This window comes from Rhopalosiphum padi, chromosome 1 (genome assembly GCF_020882245.1).
Source record: "Rhopalosiphum padi isolate XX-2018 chromosome 1, ASM2088224v1, whole genome shotgun sequence".
Taxonomy (NCBI): domain Eukaryota; kingdom Metazoa; phylum Arthropoda; class Insecta; order Hemiptera; family Aphididae; genus Rhopalosiphum; species Rhopalosiphum padi.
Window position 1 is genome coordinate 57,436,905 of NC_083597.1, and position 16,573 is coordinate 57,453,477.

The following is a 16,573-nucleotide window of genomic DNA, read 5'->3' on the forward strand; positions in this document are numbered from 1 at the left end:
CCCCAACGGCCAATTCTGCTACACACACGGCTCGTTTAGATAAGTTATAACTATTTAACTTTATATTTGTGTGAAATTAAAAATTTAAAATGTACGCTGTCATTTGAACAATTTTTTCAAAACCATTGGTATGCGATCACTTAAATTATTATGTAGACGTATATAAAAAAATCTAAAGACGTTAACACTTTTTGAGGTAATAAATGCTTACATTTAAAATAATCACCCTGTATATAATGTGTGTGTGCGTATGCCATACGGGTATTATAATAATAATAATAAAAATATGATATTGCGAGCGGACCTTGAGACCGCATCCGACTACGCGGTGCGGCAGAGATCATCGGATTTTTTTCGTCGTTTTCCGGCGAAATTCTCTGCAGATGCACACACCACGCGGGGTTATTCTTTCGTCGTCGGTGATTTTTTTTTATTATCCCGTGCAAGTCACAGCTTGTTTCGTCCGTTGACGTTTTTGCCAGTCACACGGGTGCGCCGCAAAAATAAAAAAAAAAAATTAAAAAATTCCGACAGCACACCGTTTTTTTTTTGTACGATCGATTCCGCGTGATTGACGTGAAAAAAATTGTCGTATAGTAGCGAATCGTCAATGAACGCGTAATAAACACGAAGCGAATATGACGAGTAGCGGTTTTTATACCGCGAAATGTCATCGCGCGTCGCCTGCAATTTTCGTATAGGTATTTGCTTTAACCGCGCAAAATACAACAGCAGCCGATCTCTTAAATCCGACGAGAAATATTAAAATATACGAATCATACAATGTTTATAATGTTATAACTTATAATGTTATATAATGTTTATAGTTCAAGTAACGGAAAAAATAACGGAAAACCGAAAAGTACGAGTTTTTTGCACGCACTTCTGCAACATAACATAAGTATTAATATTATTGTCTCTATCGTAATAGGTATTACCGTATAAAACGATTTGAAGAAACGTAGTCCTCTGATCGTTGCTCGGCCCTTCATAGTGCATTTGCACTATTAATAATTCGTTCGACTTTCTATTTCTTCTTATTTTTTAAAAACGGTAAAAATAAAATTTACTATAATACGGTCGCATGAGGGAGGGAGGTTATACACCAGTTACAGGGTTACAACCTGCATGTCTCCTTGCATTTTTTCTACAACGCTGAAAACACACACACATTATTATAGTGCATTACAACTGTTTTAAACGACGCGCGACGCTTACGGTCGTATTAATATATCAAATAATATCATAACGATCACCTCGCGACATTCTTCACCTACGTCATCTACGTACTGCAGACGTCTGCATTTATTCCAACCAACTAAGATATATCAGTGTTGCGAGTGTCGGATACACGTCCAACGCGAATAATACGCGTATATTGCTTATAGGTATATTATATAGGTAGTGACCTACCTATAATATAGTCTTAAATACGTGTCATGTGTTTTAAAGAAACGCGTAAATCATGCGATTGAACTCGTTCTCACTATCGTAATGAGTGATGACTAAACGACTACATGTGCAGCTGCAGGGTTATCACTTATCACACTTTCAGTTTTTACGCACGTTTTGCAAGTACTACTACGATATTAATATTATTGTGTTCGTTTGGCGCGTACCTACAACAACAAGACGCGGCTGTACGCCTAATTTATTATTATAATATGCGTGTGTGTTTAATACATTTTCTTACACACGATCGTTTTTTAAAATGTAAAAGCGTCGAAATTTAAAAATGATATATCTATATCATCGATCCCACACACCTATGTAAACTATAGTGAGTTTATTATTTTATTTGAAAAATAAAAAAACTACCTATAATATGACTGTTGGTTTAACGACGACAAGTGATGTGTATGCGGAAATGGAATTGACGCCAATTATATCATGAAGGTAAACAGAATACAATTATGCTCAATGTTAAATTATTCCGCAAATGCGAAACACATAAAATCTATACGATTTACGTGTATCATTGTCGAGCCGTGTGTAACCCAGTAACCCTGTAATCTATGGTGCCTAATGCCTATCCCACCCACGGACGCAAAATAATATAACAGAATGACGACCACTCCGGATTGAGGAACTTATAATTTTGATTTTTCGCTTACAAATTTAAACGACAATCTAATGGGATTATAATCGGATTAAACGGTTTTACAATTCACAGACATCTAACACGTGATTTTATAGTATAGCCAAGTTCACGTATACGATCGATGAGTTTTTTGATTTTAAATTAAGCGAATATTCAATATGCTTAAAATGGTTATTATACAGATTTTATTTCAGAAAGCGAATTTAGTATCTACATATATAGCTACATTTTGAGCCACATACTGACATGTGATAAATTTTTACGTGCAACACATAAACAGTACCTGTTAAAAAAAAAAAATCAAGTAAATATATCAAATGTATGTCTACAAAATTATGTATGTCAGTTCTCAAGGTCACGGGTGATTTTATTTGGAAACAATATATTTTTTACTGTATGAAATATGAAATCTATGAACTGTGAACTATAAATATAATGAGTTCGAGTTAAAACGTTTATTTTTTAATTTATAAACTTATCTTAAATGATATAACCTTTTACTACGAGAATTCACTTTAATACAATATTTTTCTGCATAAAAACTTGTTAACTATAAAATATATTATTAGAAAAATTTATTTTATTTCTTAATCAGTTTCTCACATAAAGAACTATTTTCATTGCAAACTTGTCGGGATTTTGGGATTTGGCAAAAATAATAAATAATAGTAATAATATTCATTAATATTATCGTGAGTGTCAAAGTTTTATTATTTTTTAATGATGAGCATTATACGTAGTTAATATCTGTATGATAATTTATAATCAATAAATTATTACGATTTCAGCACTGTAGAAACAACTATATATAATTAAAGTAGATTTTGGAAAAATATAAAAAATATAATACTATATTTTACGGTGTTCTGTAAAATACTAAAATTCTAACTTTCAAAAATCCACCATTTTTGGAAAAAAGTTCGTATAGGAGGGGGCTTTAAATGTAAGACCAAATTTATATAACACGGAGGTACTTATAATACACAGTGATTCACCAAGTATATTCAGATATTTTTTTTCAATAACGCAATTATTAAAAATCTGGTTTTTGGAATTCTTAAATATATGTACTTTAAGACTATATTTTCAAATTTTTAAGGGATGTCTTGTGAGGAGACAAACATCTGTTTAACAAACAAAAAATCCTCTTTTCTACTATTAATTGTTCTTAAAATTTTAAAGCATCTAAGTCAAAATTCATACGAGTTTTTTTGGGTTATTTAACTTAGGTATATATAACTATTTTATACGAATCAATAATGTAATAGATCTTATAATAATTATATAGGTAGTGAAAGGGTAAATTTATGAGTCTGTCAGTAAAATATTTTAAAATATTGATTTTATTAAAATATAATTTAATAAATTATGATCCAATAGTATAAGACTGTTCCGATTTTAAGTTTTTCAGTTATCTTCGTTCAAAATGAGGTGAATGTAAATTCACCAATACAATTATTTTATCTATATAATATGTATTAATTCTATTGGTATTCGATCTGTAAAATAAACGTAAGCTCCGCCGAAATCATTTTTGACCAATTTAATTTTTAAATTTAAAATCTTAATGTTATTATAGTAAGATAAACTTTTATTTCCAATTTAAGGCTAAAATTAGTTAAGTACAATAAATTTAAAAAAATAGCTCGTTTAATGTTATAGCATATTATTATATTTAATTGTTTAAATAAAATGATTTTTTTTTCGTATTTTTTCTGTATTATTATTGTATAGATTATGATAGAAATAAATGTAATTTATAAAGTGACGTTCTATTCTGTTTAAGCTTGAAACGTATTAAACATATAAAGCTTAATAATACATTTTCTCATGTATACCTAATCTTAGTTAATCAATTTAATCAGTTATTTGTTTATTGAAAATACCTATTTTAATTTTACATTAAAATGAGGATTTATTTTTTTATAATTAATATTGGTGGGATTTAAATTAGTTTAGTGCTAATGGAGTTGACATTTATTTTTACAAGTTAAAAAAATCAATACCGGTTGACCTTACATGCTAAAAATCTGAGTCTAAATTTGATTACCTAAAACCTGGAGGAATTTGTATTCATCTCAAAACAAATTGATGAATTCAAATTAATACTAATACTTCAAAATTCAAATACCTTAATTAATAACGACTACTGTTTGTTTATTTGTTGGTATAAATATAGTTAAGTTAATAGAAAAAATTTAATAATTTTAATACAATTGATAAAAACTTCGAGAATTCGAGATGAAAATTTATTTTTACAGTATGTGAAAATTTGTCATACATGTAGGTACATAATATTTGTAATAATTATATGCTTGGAAGAAATTATAATTCATATTTCATGGTTAATCGTGATGTGCTGTACAATTTTATTGGAAGTGAGATTTTAAGACTGGTTATAAACTACGTATTAATGATGACGTTGTGTATACAAAAGCAAAGCTTAAACTTTGAAAAGCCAATAAATAAAAAATTGAGCTTAAGTTTGATATCTTATTATTTTATTTGGTTACATATAAATAAAATAAATTTAAGCTTTTTTTGTCCGAAAATATACACAAGTAGGTAAAACCAGTTGTATGCACTAGGATTATTTTAAGTATAGATTAGATATTTTAATGTACAAAAGTATAAAAATACTCGATAGTAAAATGAAGTTATTATCAATGTAAATTGCATCATTATTTTGAGATTAGATAAAAGTTCAAAAATGTAATAATTTTTTAGTACCTACCTACTATTTAAGTGTGTTAAATTAGTGCCCCCGTAATAGCGATACCGTCACAAATAAAAAAAAAAGTAAAAAGTATCAAAAGTAAAAATGATTAATACCTCAATAAATTTAAATCACGTTAGCGTTATAATTAGTGCGATGCATACGTCGATATGTAGGTGAGTAATGGGCATATAACATAATATAAGACTGCGTAAGCCATTTTTATGCAAACCTTCGTCCGATACATAGTTATTATTATTATTCGCAAGTAATGTACAAATAAAACATTTCGTAGATTGTAATAACTAATGAGTATTAAGATTATGTAATAAAATAAGTTTGTTTACGTTTTTCGTCAATATTTGCACAATTCACTGTCACGTCTTGATAGCATATTATTATAATTACAAGCGATGAGTATACATCTAGACGTAACATAATATAATAATTTGAAATTAATTAGCGATTACGTACTATCGTACATAACGTTTTAACAATAAAGGTATACAGAAGTACACGTGTACGAACTGTAACAATAAAAATATATACATCGATTGAGAACTAATCTTAAATAATACAATAATTCGCAATTTAAAAGCGAACACGAGTAAAATTATACCAATAATGTGATGAACCATAAATAAAAATCTTCTTCGATCGAGTTAGTTTGAGCCATAGAAAACAATGAATTTAGGTAGCATTTAGAATCTCGTTCGGTTACTATTTTACAATATGATTGAGTGTAATTTACAAAGTATATTGCCATCCCGGATTTTACCCTTTAATAACGAACTTATTCAAATTACAATTTTTAAAATTTTTAATTTACACTTGAATACTATAACTTCAAAACCATATAGATTTTTGTACAGTTTAGGTGGTCCTGTGGAGACAGAAACTTTTTAAAATGGTTTTACCATTTTTTTTATCGATTTAAATAAATTTTGAAAATGTAGATGTGTCTAAATTACGGTTATCTGCTTTTTAGTAGTTAACTGTGGCCTAAATCAATATTGGAATGAATAGTTTCTGAATAATTTAACTCTATATACTAAGGGTAATAATGTTTATTAATAATCATTATTCCTTAGTAATGACTAATGAGTTTACATAAAATATAAAGACTTATACTCGTAGCATGTAACATTTAGTCTAATACTTATTATTACTCAGATTATTTAAAAAATATTATAACATTTTAATAAATTTTTAATAATTTTTATCATTTAAAAAATATTATATCCTACATATTAACTTTTAAGCTTATTATTATGGACTGTTATCATACACAATTTTTAATCATCTTAAAATTTTTTGTTTGAACTTAATTATTATTATATAATAATATAATTTATATATTAATGATTTAATATTTCCAGTAAAATGATTTGTCAAATAATTTATAGTAAAAAAGAGTGATGGAAAACCTAAAAAAAAAAGGCTCGTATCACCACTGAGATTCAGTGAGACTTGCACTCTTTAAATTACATTAAAAATTTAAGCATTTGAAATATATATTATATACATAATTATATTTATAATTGAAAGTAGTGTCGATGAACGAAGCCTTCCATCACGTTGCCACGTCTAATACTCTATGTTATCTTATCTGTGCATTGAATTATCCTATGTACCTATATAAATTTCAAATATCTTTTATAAATAAATAAAATGAAGTATATTTTTAAAATCCAAAAATGAGATTTTGAATTTATGTATTATATCAAAGCGTAAAAAGGGTTTAGTGCACTTAATAAATCACTATGTATATATCTGAATGTCACGTGGGTATTTACTGGCTAAATTTACGATCAAATTAAACATAAAGTAGAAAATTGAATTGCTTATTATGTAACACGTCGTGTCTAATTGGAACGTGAACTGATTAATATCGTTAAATATTTATTCTATAAAATAAACATTAGTTGTATGCTGGTGATTTGTATATTTTACAACGGATGGACGCCACAATCCTGAATTTAAACGATCGTGAGAATGAAGAAACAATAAAATAAGGTTGAAAACCAAGGAAAAGAATAAACCGTATTTAAGACTATAAACCTATCTCTCTACACGAAAAAATATTTTTTAAGGAACATTTTCCGATTTATTTAAATACATAAATTTATCAAAATATTTTATGATTCTAAAACGAACTATAGATAACTGATGATGATATCAACTAATTAAATTAAATATGTTCAAAATTACATTATTAAAAGGATAATAGGTATAGGTACACCCAAATACCATGTGAATAAAACATAAATTATGCACAAGATTTTTGTTTTTTTGTATATTTTTTTTATCGGGGATATAATATACGTTGCATAATAATTAAATTAGATCAAAAGATACATTTATCTTGATGGAGAGAAAGTCTACCTGTTGATAGAACCGAATGCGCACATAAATTTAATTGTGTTGTATTTGAAATTTTTACTGTTTCAGCTCCATTGGTATTTCAGCTGGTACATTAGATTTCCAAGAAGTGAATTAGATATAAAAGTGTAGATATTAAAGAGTTTGATTATGTAAGTAGGTAGTGAAATCTATGTTTTATAGTAGTTTTTGATTACTATTATTGTTGTTGTGTGTGTCGTTGGATATACACTTGTAGAAGTATTAGAATTGATAAACGGGATACTATCAATTAGAACGCTTAAGCTATAGTTAAAGACAATGTACAAATGTATAATATTTTTTCAGACATATAGATTTCACTATAGGTAATTTAATATCTAAAAAAAAAACCGTATATTAAACTATTCGATATATATATATCTCAGTATATTCTCTTTCTATCTAAATTAAATTCGAAAAATAATGTTCTATTATAGCAGTCATGATACGCGTATTATCTAAAATGATTATAATAATGTAATTTGTTTTAAGGCGTATGTCAATCAATTATAGTTAATGAGACGCTTACAGATACGATATAGATTTCAAGTATCAAGATCTTTGGTTTACTTGCAACTATGTAATAAGGATGCACAACAAAATAAATAGTATTACACACCTTTTGAGTAATGTATAAATTGTTGAAATATCGTGTACAATGGTTACAACAGCATTTGAAAAAACATGATTTGTCGATTATCCAAGTTTATTAGGATTACATATACGTATAATAAAGATTAAAATTTTAATAAACTTCAATAAATTATAGGCGTGAATTCGTAAGATTTGTCATTATTTATGACGTGAGTATATAGATTATAGATAATAATATAATATAGTAATATTTTATAGGTAAATAAAAACAAAAAGTTAAATAAAATTAATGTACTTAAAAGAATATTGCGTTCTTAACTTTAAAATATGATAAAGTTCACTGACCAGTTTTTTCTTTCATAAAGAATAAATTATTTTTATTTTTATAAAATTTTAAACGGATAACTATATATATATATATATATTTTAATCTTTATAAACTTTTACATCAACGCGCATCGGTTAGTCATCGATTTTAGTCAAATACTGTCGTTTATTAATATTTTGTTCTACAATTGAACGTCATAAAATTCTTATCTACTTCCAGTACTTCAACAAAAAAACGTTAAAAAGTTATTTTACATAATTTCACCTTTACTAAGCTGTAGTGGTTAACGCACAGATTATTAGTGGTTCTTATCGTTCCAAAAATAGGATGCGGTTACTTGACCACGATCGATAATTGACTGTAAATAACCATGAATTCGTTATTTAATGTTGTTAAGTAAAAGTTTTTATTTTATCAATAAAATAAATAAATATATTTTATATATTATGTTAACTCTGAGTCTCTGACTTCTCTGAAAATGAATTGTATTATTTTACGATTTTGTCATTATTTATGATCGTACATTTAAATATTGGAAAAGGGATAAATTGAAAATTTGAAATAAATCTAAATCTTTATTCGTTAAATAATAACAACATTTACTTCCTTAGAAGCTGCCTAACCTAATTTTTTCAGAGATAATTATTATCCTGATATAAATTCACAGATACAAAAAACATTTATTAAGTAAATAGATCTTATATATCTTAAAGACTGAATGAAACGTATTTAATTTTGATGTAAAAAAAGATATATATATATAATAAGGAATGTTTAAAAATTTCGTGTTTTTTAGTTTTTCAGTTTATTTTTCCTTTTAGTAAATAATAACTATTTATTATATCATATGAACTAATATAATATTATACTAGTTTTTCAATAGTCTTGCGTTTTAATATTTTTGAACGATTATTGATATTAAAAGTTATTAAAATTATATTTAAACTATTCTATTTAAAAAAAAAAGTCTGTTTATTATTTAAGTATTGTAGAAGTTATATAAGTATATGGAATATTATAAATGGGTGCAATGAATGATAATTATTAATTGCATTGAAATTAATAAGATTTTTTTAATGTAAACATAAAATACATTTCTGCGAAATGCAATTTTTGTATTCCGAAGTTTTGTTACTAATGATTGTTATTTTGGAACTATTTTTTAATCATTCTCTCTTTTGTTATATGAATCAACTAATTGAATTATATAGTTATTAAAAATGTGTGATTATAATATTATATAAAATTTTTTAACATTTAATCATATCTATATTTGAATAACTATACATATATATTTATATTAAACACTCATTGATCTTCAAATATTTTTTTTCAATAATATTATATAATCGGCGTAGTAAAATATTATAAATATTTTAAAACTTTTAGTTCACTTTTTAGTAATAATTTTTCATCCCTTAACAATGGGATAAATGCATATATATATTTAACAAATAATATATATATAATCAACACATTTTCATAGAAATACATACCTAATACCTACTGGGGTGAAAAACTTAGATGATAAGTGGTAAAAAGCATTAAAATATAGAAAGCGAAAATGAAAATCCAGACGGTAATGAGTGTACATTTTAAGTTTAAAATGGTTAACTTATTTGGTCTAGACGGTATATTGGCTCAATAGAACAAACATAGATGGCTAGTTAATTTGTCTTTAATATACACGGACATCTGCTATTATTAAAACCAATCAACCTGATATTATATATGTATAACGTTATAATTACCTACGTTTAAAAATATACAGTTGTATTATAACAATTATTAATTTATAATATAAGATTATTAGCATATTGCATCGATAAGTTGCATTATAATCTTTTCTGTTCAATATAGCTGAAATCGTATTAATAAAATATACTGTGCTAGGTTAGGATAAGGCCTACGAACTTTGTTCTCGGTTTCATTATAGCGCTTACGATGTCCGCATCGAATTGTTTTAAGTATAATGCTTATCGCGGTTAAACAAAATGTGAGACTACAAAATATGTACTACACTATATTGTATGCACTAGACAACGTGTACAATGTGCATATATTGTATACTAAATAAATATTCTGAACTTTGGAGCAACCGTGAATTATGTCTTATACTTATATTTGCCATTTATAGTGATTAAAATATACAAGTCGACGAACACCGTTCACGTGTTAATTTGTTAATTAATCTATAATTATTATGACGTGTTTAACTTATAATTGGTGAAAACTTACAACACACAAAGTAAATTGAAAATTGACATTACTGAAACTTTACAAGAAGAATTAGAAATTTAAATTGATTGTTACAGTCGACAATAGTATGACACAGAATACAAGCGTACGGTAGTCAAATAAAGCATTTAATAATATATTATATTACATCACAGGCAAAACCCGTTAAAAAAAAATATATTTCAGGTCAAAAACGCAGATATTTTTTATCGGTATATTTAAGTATGGTGTTTAGCCACAAAGGGTTACATCATTTTCAAATATAAGATCTGAAGTAGGAAGGTTCATTTGCGGTAAAAATATCCTTACAAGGCTATCTATTACATCATTTTTTGGGGTTTAAAATTGTATGTTTTAGAGTACCCTTTAGTCCACTTAAATTGATATTCAAGAGAAAAATTATATAAACCAGTGATATTAATAACTATTGTACTTTAAAATAGAGATATAAACAACGGAGTAGATAACTTATAATAATAAAACTATATTGATTAGAAGGACTTAAGACTTATTGCCGTTTGTGGCGAACCGATTTAAACGAATATTATAAAGTTGTAAAAAATTGTCTATAATAATAAATGCACCGAGAGGCCAAGAGTAGATTAGCCAAAGCCAATTATTGTAAAAAATATTATCTCTGAGCTTGTATCTGTTTCAAATTTAAATTAAATAAAAACGAATGCTGGCTGCTGAAGTGCATTAATTAGTATTAATTAGATAAATACATTTTTAACACGAACACGAATGTTTGTCTGTGAATATATGTATAATTTACAATCAAAAATAATAACATAAAATACCTCCTTTTTTATAGTATGTTAATAGCTTAAAAATGATTTTTATTTGTTGCAATAATAAGTACGTCTATTCTTTCCAAAAAATTGTATTTTTTATTTAACATTTCCTTGGAAAAATAGTTAATTAATTTGGTTAAATGTACGTCTATTGTAATCAATATTTATATTAATATTACTAAAGATTTCGTCTAATTAAATCTGCTTCATTTAAATTTTATAAATTAAAACAGGCAGTGTATACATTATATAAACTTAACACATTCTTTGTAAGGACATTGTACCTAATCGAACATAGGTTTATATGTTTAATCTCTTCTTATCTCAAATAAATATCAAATGGTTTTTGAAAAAATTAAGATTAAATTATTACAATTATTATTATTAAATTACAGTAAAATTGTACCTAAATTGATGTGTTAAATCAGTGAAAATTAGTGTTATTACTTATTTTTGTCGTATTAATTAGATATCTTATTCGTCATGTTATAATTTTAAAATTATGCTGTCGTCTTTATTTACTCGTGATATTATTATCTGAACACGTCGTCACATACAGGAGATACGAGGTCAAGGCACATTTTATTTTGTATTTCCATTTCACGGACATGTGAATCCGATTAAATAGTTTGAATCAAATATTTGCAATTAAGTTGTTTTAAATTTCTAGTAATTTTTGGCGGCACTGTAATAGGAACTGGTGTCATTTAAATATTGTAAAAAATGTACAATCTTATTATTTTTTTATCTTGAAATACTCAAAGAATTGTTTTGTTGTTTATTGATGGCTGCTAGAGTTAAAAAAGTTGCGAGCTATATGAATATCAATATATTATATACCACAAATACATATTATAATAAATTATTTAAATCGTTGTTAATTAGTAATTATATTATATTTTTATATCATTCTTAATTAACAAGCATAGTGCATAGATAATACAGAATACTAATTACCAATATTATCTATAAATTATTTTTGAAAATGTTAATGCATCTAAATAAAAACTTAAATGAAAATTTTTGGGTTATTAAATTTAACATAGTTTTTAATCATAGCTAGTGTTATATCGAATTTATAGATTAAACAAAATTAATAAATCATTACAAATTTTAAATTATAAATCATATCTTCAAGCCTATTATCAGGGATTATTATACTTAGTAAATATACATAACGTTTAATAATATTCAAAAATTATTTGTCCAAATTCTAATTTATGGGTATATACTATATACTATATATATTATATTGGTAAATATAAATTCGCTAAAATACTATATACAGATTCGTGAGATTAATAACAAATTTTCCTAATAAAATAAATAATAGGTATTGCTAATAATAATAATAATAAAAAAAAATGCATTTTTAATTATCCATGATATGCATCACAGCTTTTTAAAATTTATTTTTCATTAGTCAATGCAAATGTGTTTTCTATTTAAAAATTTAAATATTTTTATATTTTTAAATTATACGAAAAGAGAAAATAATGCCTATATAAAGTATATCGTCATAGTGATGTATAATTGTGCATGCAAGGTGTAATTTTTTTTACGTTTTCATTACAAAGCATCATAAATTATAATTTGAAAACACACTATATATTATACTAATCAATAATCATATTCTAGTGTAATATATCGATACAGAGTGCATAATTCACGGAGTTTAAATGTACTAAAATATGTACTACTGTTATTTAATTTAACTAATAGTATACCTATTAGAGAAAAGTGTAATTTCTTATAGAGAGTTGTATAACTAAACTGTTTATATTAAGGTGTAAGACCGTTTTGAACTATACAGTATATACATTGGGTTAATAGAGATTTTGTCCAATAGTAGTTAAGTCTTTTTATATAGAATGATTCAACTAAGCGTGCTTACCACTTATGTTTTCCTTTAATAATTAATATTATTCATTTTTCGATTTTTGAAATTCTACATAGAATGTGAAATAATGGTTCTCATTTGAAAATAGGAGTTAGAATCACTACAGGATACATCTTAAATGGTAAAATAATTTAAAAATTTAAAAATATTTTCTCAATAAGGATGTTTAAATTTCCATAAATCAGATTTTGATGACATATAATATGAAAGGATAACAAGGATATGAACTGTCATTTATATTGACAATGTTTATTCGACTTTGGTTACTACATTATTTTATTCGTTTTTTTTTTTCTTAAACGTGTATGAAAGTCCTGATATATATTCTACAGTAGAATAATTAACTGGTAAATATATACGAATAAAATCATTATCTCGAATATTATCTGCTCATGAAAGATTAATTTTTACTTTAAATCTAAGAATTTCATTTTACGATTTAAATTTCAGATGAATATACCTATTATTGAATAAAAATCGCGATCGTCCAAAAATAAACAAGGTATATAAAAATGTAATAATTCAAATAAGCCGTTTAGCCGTATTGTTGTGATAATATTGTGACGAAATTTTTTTCTATAAAATAGTTAGGTATATATAGATACCCCATATGTAAATTATATACCACGGTACCGGGTATACCTAATTCATATACACTCGATGGCCTAAAGGACGCACTGCGGCTGGTTAACGCACATATATCGTAATACTTATGTATAAACTGCCGGCTATTACCTTATGATAACTACAACTTACACAATACACTCAAGGGTGCGCGATTTATCGTCGAATATCATAATAATATACCAAAATTTTAAACTAATTTAATGCGACCGGACAATGAACTATTATACCGTAGATATAGACACCAAATCGTCGTTTACTTATTATCTGTGAGCACGAGCACTTGTGTAATATACGTACGAGTACAACCTACTACTAAATTATACCTATATGAACCGATATAATTTGTAGTTTGTTGTACGTATTTGTGTATAAGGCAATTATTAATGTAATGGTGTAAAAACACGTTTAAACGAAATATTTACACTGCGATAATGTGATACGTACATTTTATATAGCTACTTTAAAATGTCTATATAATGTACACGATTTAATTGTAAAATAATTATGCACCCATCAATTTAGCTTATTACGTTTTATGAGTTAAAGTTATAATCACGTTTAATCTACTCATATTATCTGTTACTTATAAATAAATAAATAATTCCTATCTATGTCTTATCACATTGTTTACTTTGATTTTGAAAATTAAAATAAACATTTATACGTTTAGTTGTATCAAATGTTTTTTGATTTAATAATTAAATTGATAGAAACGTATTATCATCTTCTAAAACCCCATAGAGATGGTTAATTTAAACAAATAAATTAACTTATTTTTAGACGAGTGAAGTCAATATTTGTCTCCACGTATTATTTCATTTAAAATTTCTTCAGTTGAATATACTGTTATTGATCTATTAACTTAGTCAAACTAGTTAAAAAGAATTTATAAAGGCTTATATATAATTTTTTTTATTGGCCCTCTTTGCTGGTGGAACACAGGTTAGGTTAAGAATTAAAAATAACAAAATCGCACGTAATAATAAATAATAATTGTTCTTTAATAATATTGTATTGTGTTGACTTTCTAACGAAAGTCAACACAATTTGTTTTTAAATTATGCAATCAATAGACAGCACTGTTCATGACTCTTCTCAATAATAATAATAATAAAAAATTTCTATCACTATTTCGTCACTAGTATTTTGACAACTTACATTTACAAAAATTACAACTCGGTCATAAATCATAACTACAATCGTTCCTTTTTTTCGGACGTTTCTATAAATTAAATTGCATACGCGATCACCGTACATTATGACGTGTGCCTACGTTACCTACACGCGTATAGTTTGTCCGTAAACGCCTACAATTAATAATTGTTGCCGCGGTATAAATCATTACCATTTACCGCGGTTGTCGATATTGTGCCATGTCTTAGCCTATCCAAGAGACGGTTACAGCACGTATATAGAAACAAAAGGAACTTAGGACACCGATCTAAACACGGGGACTTCGGTCACCAAGAAAATATTTAAGTCAGGGCTTTGCTCTTTGACCGCCGAATATTGACTAACTAACGAGAATTGTATACACACGACAGTTATGCAGATTGTATGAATAGATATTTTAATACGATTGAAGTAATAGATATGAAATTTTGATGACTGTCTCTGAACGCAAGTTACGAAAAAATGAAAGCATATCAATTAACAACATTATAAATTTTCAACTATGTACAAAATAATAAATTTGTACATGTTTGTAAAAGTTTGTCAAAATTTGAATGTTAACGTCTATATAAGCTATTGTGAATATTAATTTTTTTAGTTTTATAAAACAGAATTTCGATCAATATAAATCGATAAAAAATAAAGTCAAAATTTCTAACGTTTATATATATATAACTCAAGCAGTGCAAAAATATTTTGATAATTATATCATGTCTATAAATTTGATAACATGAAATAAATATATATTAAAAATAATTATTTATGATTAATCATTTTTGAATAAAAAAAAAAAATAGATATTTTAATTTTAACGTACGTCCATAACTTTATTTAAATTTTTTTAAAAGTACTGGAGATTATTTGTGTTGTATTTCTCCAATGTCTCCAATCTAAATCCAATTTCTATTAAAACTGCCATTAATGATAAAAAAATGAAGCATTTTATTTTTGTTATAAAAACTATCTTCAGAAATTTAAAAAAATAAGTGTATACACAGACATTACTATAAAACCAGTATATTTATCATCCCTCTCCCTTCCCCTCATCTAAAACACTCATTTCCCGATAACTATTCGACAATTCTTGTTTATTTTTAATGAAAGAGCGAGTGGATGATTCGTTTTTAATATAAAATATGGCCTATGTACAAAACTATGCAAAGTAAAATCTTATTGAAGGAGTATGGTGTGATATATATTTTTTTAATTCGTTTGGTTTTTTGCACATTCGACTACATCATTTAATGATAATTAAAAATAATTGTGATAATACATTTGATATATAATACTTACATTATAGTCATATAATATGATAATATTATAGCATATATATAATAAATTATACACACTATCATTAATTAAAATATATAATGAATAATATAATTGTACGTGTTAAAAACTATAAGAATGGAATTCATTAACTGAATCATTTTCTTTTCAGTTTATAATAAAAGTCAAGAAAACCCAGTTAACACACCACCACGTGTGAAAAGTTTTGACCTACTTAAAAAATACTTTTAATTTGATTGAATTTGTCATCACATATAATATTGCAGGTTGTAAATTATTTAAAACCAGTCGGGTTCATAAAATTACGCATTTAAACTGCAATGTTGGTGTTGTTTTTATTGGATGTGCACCTGCATAATATATAATGACTATAGTTCAAAAACAAATATTTAAATAATTTATGTTTTGG